This window comes from Crocodylus porosus, unplaced genomic scaffold (assembly GCF_001723895.1).
Source record: "Crocodylus porosus isolate Cpor-Errol unplaced genomic scaffold, CroPor_comp1, whole genome shotgun sequence".
In the NCBI taxonomy this organism is placed as follows: Eukaryota; Metazoa; Chordata; order Crocodylia; family Crocodylidae; genus Crocodylus; species Crocodylus porosus.
In genome coordinates, this window is record NW_017728947.1 from 88,229,643 (window position 1) to 88,236,499 (window position 6,857).

General features: G+C 44.7%; 1 protein-coding gene and 2 long non-coding RNA genes across 4 annotated transcripts in view; 1 reads left to right on the forward strand and 2 right to left on the reverse strand.

Annotated features, from left to right (window-relative positions):
- The window catches only part of LOC109321683, an 18,476-nt gene extending 15,481 nt beyond the window's left edge, over positions 1-2,995 (forward strand). Inside the window, exon 3 of the long non-coding RNA XR_002104143.1 lies at positions 2,985-2,995. This is a non-coding gene — a long non-coding RNA (uncharacterized LOC109321683). The remainder of the gene's footprint in view (positions 1-2,984) is intronic.
- RPS6KA5 (ribosomal protein S6 kinase A5) overlaps positions 1-6,857 on the reverse strand; it is a 155,796-nt gene that overhangs the window by 112,649 nt on the left and 36,290 nt on the right. The gene's annotated exons all lie outside the window — the stretch shown is intronic.
- On the reverse strand, positions 5,020-6,659 carry LOC109321684. The gene is made up of 2 exons (XR_002104144.1): positions 5,555-6,659; positions 5,020-5,430 (listed from the first exon to the last, which is right to left on the reverse strand). It is a non-coding gene; the product is annotated as an uncharacterized LOC109321684 (long non-coding RNA).

Genomic DNA, 6,857 nt, shown 5'->3' on the forward strand with positions numbered 1-6,857 from the left:
TCTAACAAGCTAGGAAAACAAAGATACTGAAAGAAAAAATGAGCTCCAATTACTACCACTAGTAATCAGAAAAAAGTGAAAGAATTGGGGGAACCAAATCTTTCAGGCCATCAGCTGCAAGCACAAAGACAAAGGCACATATTCCATTTCAGCAATAACAAAAGCCTACTTTCAGTGCATCCAATGAAATGGGTACACAATTATTCAAATGAGAACTTGCTTAATTAGAACCTAAATTCTTCAAACATAGACTATGCTAGAAGGGAAGCTTTAAAAGTGTAGAAAAATAATTCTAGCCAAAGAAAAGACCAACAGAAATTACATCTTGTGAAGCACATTTTCAGTTAATTTTAACTTAAACTAATTGACAGATTTATAAATTGTCAGAAAAATAATCTTGTACTAAATTATAAGTGATGTAAGCTTGATAAGTACATGCTACATTTTTTGTACATTATGAATAAACTGAATTTGAGCATTTATTGCAAAATGGAACTCAACTTTAACTAGAGTCCAGACTAGCATCTCCCTAATTACAGGGTACCCAATCTGCAGTACACATACCACCAGTGGTACGCAGACAACCTGTCAGTGGTACACATTAACAGATTTATTATAATTACTTTATATGACAAAAATTTGCTGGTAGTACTTAAGGTTGTATCTTTTTAAATTGGTGGTGCACAACCTATCAGAGTTTGGGAACCACTACGTCTAACATATACATTATGGATGGCCTGCCAGCATAACTAGGGGAGACATAAAACATACCTATAAGAGGGACTTGATTGATTTATGAAAAGGTTATGATATGGTTGTTCAAAGACTTAGGTTCAAGGTACTGGTTCAAGCTTCTTTAGTTCACAGACTCATGAACACAAGGACAACTTTTCAGAGACTTGGCAACTAACTGTTAGCATGCCTGTATGATTATGCTCAAACTTACATAAATGATCATCATCTTCACCACCAGCTGCAAAGAACAACTAAAACATGAAGGTTATGCTGGAAAGACTTAAATAAGATATCAAAGTGTTTAAATGTAATATGGACTATATTACCAGGTTGGGAGTGGGGATGACAAATACACCTCCAATACCTTAAACATGAAAGCCATTTTATATTGGCTGTATCAAGAACTAAAAACAAGCCCAGTCCTTGATATAGCTTGCAAATTACTACAGGAGGTTTTGGAACAGCTAGAGAAAAGGCAGAGGAGAAGACAATAGCTGGCATGGATGTTAGGGTTTTGGAGGATCATAGATTCAATATGAGTCAACTTCATAATGAAGGTCGTGTTTAGGAACAGTCAGCATAGACTCCTCAAGGGCAAGTCATGCCTGACCAACCTGACTGCCTTCTGTGATGAGATGACTGCCTCTGTGGATATCGGGAGCACAGTGGACGCCACATACCTTGACTTTAGCAAGACTTTTGATACCAGTCTCCCACAACATTCTTACAAGCAAATGAAGGAAGTAAGGTTTGGATGAAGAGACTGCAATATGGATAGAAAGTTGGCTGGATCTTCAGGCTAAAGAGGTAGCAATCAATAGCTCAATATCTAGTCGGCAGCCGGTATCAAGTGGAGTGCCCCAGGCGTCAATCCTGGGGCCTGTCTTCATCAACGATCTGGAAAATGGGATGGAACGCACCCTCAGCAAGTTTGCAAATGACACCAAGGTGGGGGGATAGTAGATACACTTGAGTGTCAGATTAGGTTTCAGAGAGCTAGACAAATTGGAGGATTGAACCAAAAGAAATCCCACAAGGTTCAATAAGGACAAGTGCAAAGTCCTGCACTTAGGATGGAACAATCTCAAGCAGGGGTTGGTATAGGCTGAGGACTGAATGGCTAAGCAGCAACTCTGTACAGAAAGACCTGGGGGTTACAGTGGACAGCCAGTGGAGTATGCTTTTGTTACCAAGAAGGCTAACAACATACTGGGCTGTATTAATAGAAGCACTGCCAACAGATAGAGCAAAGTGGTTATTTCTCTCTGTTCAACACTGGTGAGGCCACATCTGAAGTACTGTCCCCCCCCTACAGGAAGGATGTGGATAAATTGGAGGGAGTCCAACAGAGGGCAACAAAAATGGTTAGGAGGCTGAAAGCACATGACTACTGAAGAAAGACTGAGGGAACTGGGCTTATTTAGCAAAGAGCAGAGGAGAGGAGACTGAAAGGGGATTTAATAGCAGCCTGTAACTACCTGAAGAGGATGGAGCTGGACTGTTCTCAGTGGTGGCAAATGACAGAACAAGCAGCAATGATCTCAAGTTGCAGCAAGCGAGGTTTAGGTTGGATATTAGGATAAACTCTCTCACTAGGAGGGTGGTAAAGAACTGGAACAAGTTACCCAGAGAGGTTGTAGACTCTCTGTCCTTGGAGGTTTTTAAGAGCCAGCTAGACAAAAGCATTGGCTGAGATGATCTAGTTGGGGATAGTCCAGCTTTGAGCAGGTGGTTGAACTAGATGACCTCCCTTCAACCCTAATTTTCTATGATTCTGTAAGTTAACTTAGTGATTCTCAGTCTTCCAAAGCAAAGCATTATTAGACATGGCAAGGGTAAAACATGGGATGTTGAAGCTGCCCTGAGGGAGTAGTGTGCAATCACCCTCTTTTTCTACCATGCTTTTTCTCTTTCTCTAATTCTACTCATTTACCCACCATTTTTTTTAATGGGTACCATGCCTTGTGATTTTTTTCTCCACGCCTCAGCAGGATTCAAAACAGCTCTACCAGCATAACTATGCCCTTCCTAATCATGAATACTATCATACTTTTGTATTTGCACCACAATTGTAAGAAAAAGTAGTAAAAATACTGTGTATCCATGAAAAAAAAAAGAATGGCCAGATGAGCAGAACTAATGGACACTGCAGTGGATGGCTGGGAACCACAAGCTGATAGAGCAGGGCTGGGCAAAATACAGCCTGTGGGCTGCATCAGGCCCACCAACTGATCGCATCTGGCCTGCAGGTTGGTGCCTACAAAGTTGTGAGATCCAGCCCATGGGGAGCCAGTGGCTCCAACTGCTGCATCATGCTGGGCAGGTGGGAACATTTCAGCCCCATCCAATTTACACCAGCTCCTGGCCTATGCACCAGAAGCAGCACTGGATGCATGGTATCAGCTAGCAGGTTCCTGGTGGGGACTGGAGATACTGCCTGGGACTGCAGCTGATGCACTGACATAGCAGGCTCCAGGCGGTGGCAGCCAGAAGGGCCCCAGCAATGGCGAGTGTGCCTGCCACCAAGTCCCATTTTTTCCCAGGACTGGTCTCTGCCACTCATCATGGGTGGGAGGGCAGAGCTGCCTCTCTCTGTCCCTCCCCACCCCCCCTCTCAAATCATCATACACCTACGGCATGTCCCTGCAGCTTACCCGGCTCCTGGCACATGCCAGAAGGAGCACCAGATGGGCACCGGCATCAGCTGTGGACACAGCCAGCAGGTTCCTGATGAGGATCAGGGCATTGGCCCAAGCCCCTCCTTGGGGTAGAAAGGCAGCCTGGAGGTGGCACTGGTGGCAGAGGGGGCCCTGGCTGAGCTGCCCTAGATGAGGCTGCTGCCCATACCCATGCCAGCTCCCTATGGCCCCATCCTGCATAGGGAGCTGTCATGCAAGGTGGGGGAAAACAGTGCTGACTCAGCTTGCGACAGCTCTTCAAAACTCCCTATGTGGCCTGCAGGCCCAAATAATTGCCCGCTCCTGTGAGAGAAGCATCTGTTGGCCACCTGAGGCCTGGTTGTGGGCTCAAGAGACAAGACTGGCCTGGTACTAGAACACTGCATTTGACTTATTCTGCTTTCCTGCCATCCATCTAGACTTAGACTTTAGTATAAAGTTATGATGTAGGTACTGGTGCCTTACCAATTTACAGACATTAACGTGTCGGAAAGGTCAGGAAAGGTGCACTATGCTTACATAGGGCTCTTCCAAAAGTTGCAAGCAGGGACATTCTTCCCTAACTGCCACATTCACACGGGGACATTGAAATGTCTATAATCATTCTGGGTAATTCAGCCTACCCTCTCTGTTCTTAGAAGCCACAGGATGGCAAGTATGAACAGCAGCAAGGAGGTTTAAGGTACTAAGTAGATGTATGCTAAATGTTAAATACTCTAAATGTCTGAAGGGATGCTGGAGAAAAGGCTTAGGACAAAGCTTAACCTTAATGAGGAAAGCATCCCAGTATCTGTGAAAAATATAGCAGACAACAAGTACATTTGTCAGGCTAAAGGAAAAAGACTTACTGTGGGAATACCTAATGAAGGGGAGGCAAATGTCTGCTAATTTGAGCAGCTTGACACGAGAACTGTAAGTAGGGCCCATCCTGGTGCTATAAGGATACAGGAAACTCTAAGGCTAATTCAGTTTCTCCTCTCCCAGGAGAAACCACAAGTATACAAAAGTTCAGGATTCTTCTCCCAGAGCAAAAATGGCCACTTCAGGAAAAAAATCCAGAAACAACCAGCGTTAAATTTCTCCTTGGAGAGTGAACGTCTATACACAGTCTTCTGAGAAAAGCCACCACACAATCTTCAGGTATCCCAGGTCTCTTTGTTCCCCTGTACTCAAGAGACTGTGTCACTCACTGGACTCTGGTGCTCCAGCCAAGCAGACCACAAAACACACCCCTTTCAAAACCACACACTGTGCTGAAGATACACACAGGCTAACTCTGAGTAGTCTGGGTCAACTGATCAGGGCTACCCTGTGTACTGCTGCCATCTGTCTCTGGAGAGACTGAAGAAGTCTGCAGAGCATGCTGGCATGTGTACACAGGTTCTCCCTGGCTATGCAACATCAGCACATCAAGCTCTCTGCCCTTCAAGGTCTGAGCAATTTAAATGTCTGTTTCCAGATAAGTTATTCTGCTAGGAAAACAAACCTGGAAAATTATCCCAGATCGTGCGTGCGTGTGTCTTAAAATGACATCTGACTGAGTGGAGACACTGTATGTCTGTACTGTAGACAGACTGCACATTTTTTAAATCAAATTTGAAGCTGTAGTTAAACAAGTTTTTATTTAAGGTAACATCAAACATTCTCAAGTAGATAAAACCTGAAAAAACAGACAGCCTAAACAAATTGCATGTACCTCCTCCCCCCACCACCAAACAAGTCATTAAACAACTCTAAGACTGTTAGCATTGAGATTTGCAAAGTTCTAAGGAAGGTAAAAAGAAGCTTCTTGCACTTTTTCTAACAGGCAAATAGATATGAAGTTGTCATTCTCTTCCCCTTGCAACAATGTTAAGTAGTGTGCATCCACCCTGGCTTATTTGCCCAAAGTTTGTTGGCTCTACTGCCTCTTGGCTGACTAACTGCATTTCAGCAGCTCCAAGACCATCTTCTCTCTCGAACACCCCTTCTGTGGTTTCATGCCTGTCATTCTTGCTGCTGCAATTGAAGGTGTCACCTGATCGAGGTCACAGATTTAAGGGGGAGAGAGGAGGGGAAAAGAAAGAGAAAGAGACAAGGAGTATGAGAGATTAAAAACAGGAATGCACTTGGAGAGAAAGAGAAAATACTGCAGCACTCACCAAAGCTGCCTTCCTCAGTCCTTGCTGCTCTCCATTGGCTGAAACTGACCCTGGCTTTGGCTGTCCTTGCCGTTGTAACAGTGGCTAGCTCCCCAAGGGTTCTTAGGTTCAGCATCACAAATCTCCTTCCTCCCCATCTCTGGGATCATTGTTTTCACTGTGGGGTGTGGAGGATCCCACGAAGTATCCCTCAATATGTCCATTTTTGGGATCAAGTTGGTGGTCGGGTCCCTTTCCCCCCCTTCCCATGGGCGACATGGAGTTTTTTGAAAAAGAGGCACATAACAAGGGAAGTTCCACAGTGCTTATTCTACAGGACTACTTGGTGACATGCCTGTTGGATTGCTGGCCCAGCACACCTTCTCATCTTCCTCATCCACCTTTGCCTACATGCCTACCCCTTTCTCCTGCATACTGTCTTCACATACATCTCAGTTTCTACATTTCCCAATGAGTTTGGCTTGGACAGCCCATCCTTCCTACCACACTTAAGAGATCCATCCATTCTTTCCTGCACCAATAAGGAACATGGAGCTTGGCTGATTACTTGTCCTTGGTAGTACCCATGAAAGCCACAGATGTACACATTTGCATGCACTGTCAGGGAGTAAGCATTTTCCAAAACACTGAGGCTTGGAGGGGTGGGGGGACAGAGGGCTATTGGCTTAAGTTAGTTTGGATTTTGGTTAGCAGAATTCAAATACTTATCCAGACTGGTTATTGCAAGGCTTAGTAGGATTGATAAAAGTGACGGACTCTCTGTATGTGCTATATCATCTGCTATATGCCAGCAGAAGCCCTCTGCTGCTTAGAGGGGTAGTGTTACCTGGCAGACAAACCTGGGATTTGTCACTATAAGGTTACTTTACATATAGATACATATAGAGTTCAGTCAACAAAACTTTCTAGCGTAGATGAGCCCCCTTAGTGTTGAGTATCAGATCTCAGCATGAGGAACACACTGGCACCACAGAAGGTGAAACATATACTCCTGTTGCTCTTGGCCATGTGTAGACGGAATGAGAAGCATGTTGGCACCACACTTTAAAGTGGGCTAAATTTTTGTATCACTTTAATGGTATCGCTGTTTGCATACCTCAGCAGCATATTGTGCATTAATTCCAGCTGTTGTAGAAAATTAGGTGGTGTAATGTGCTTTAAATGACTTGGGGTGAAGCAAACAAACTCCTTTGCAGAGTTTTAGTTTGCTGCCCCTACAGCCGTGGACCGAAGCACCAGGCTCCATGCAGTTCAGGGGCTATGCAGGAAGCCCTGCAGGCAGCCTGGCAGCAGCCTGGAAAAG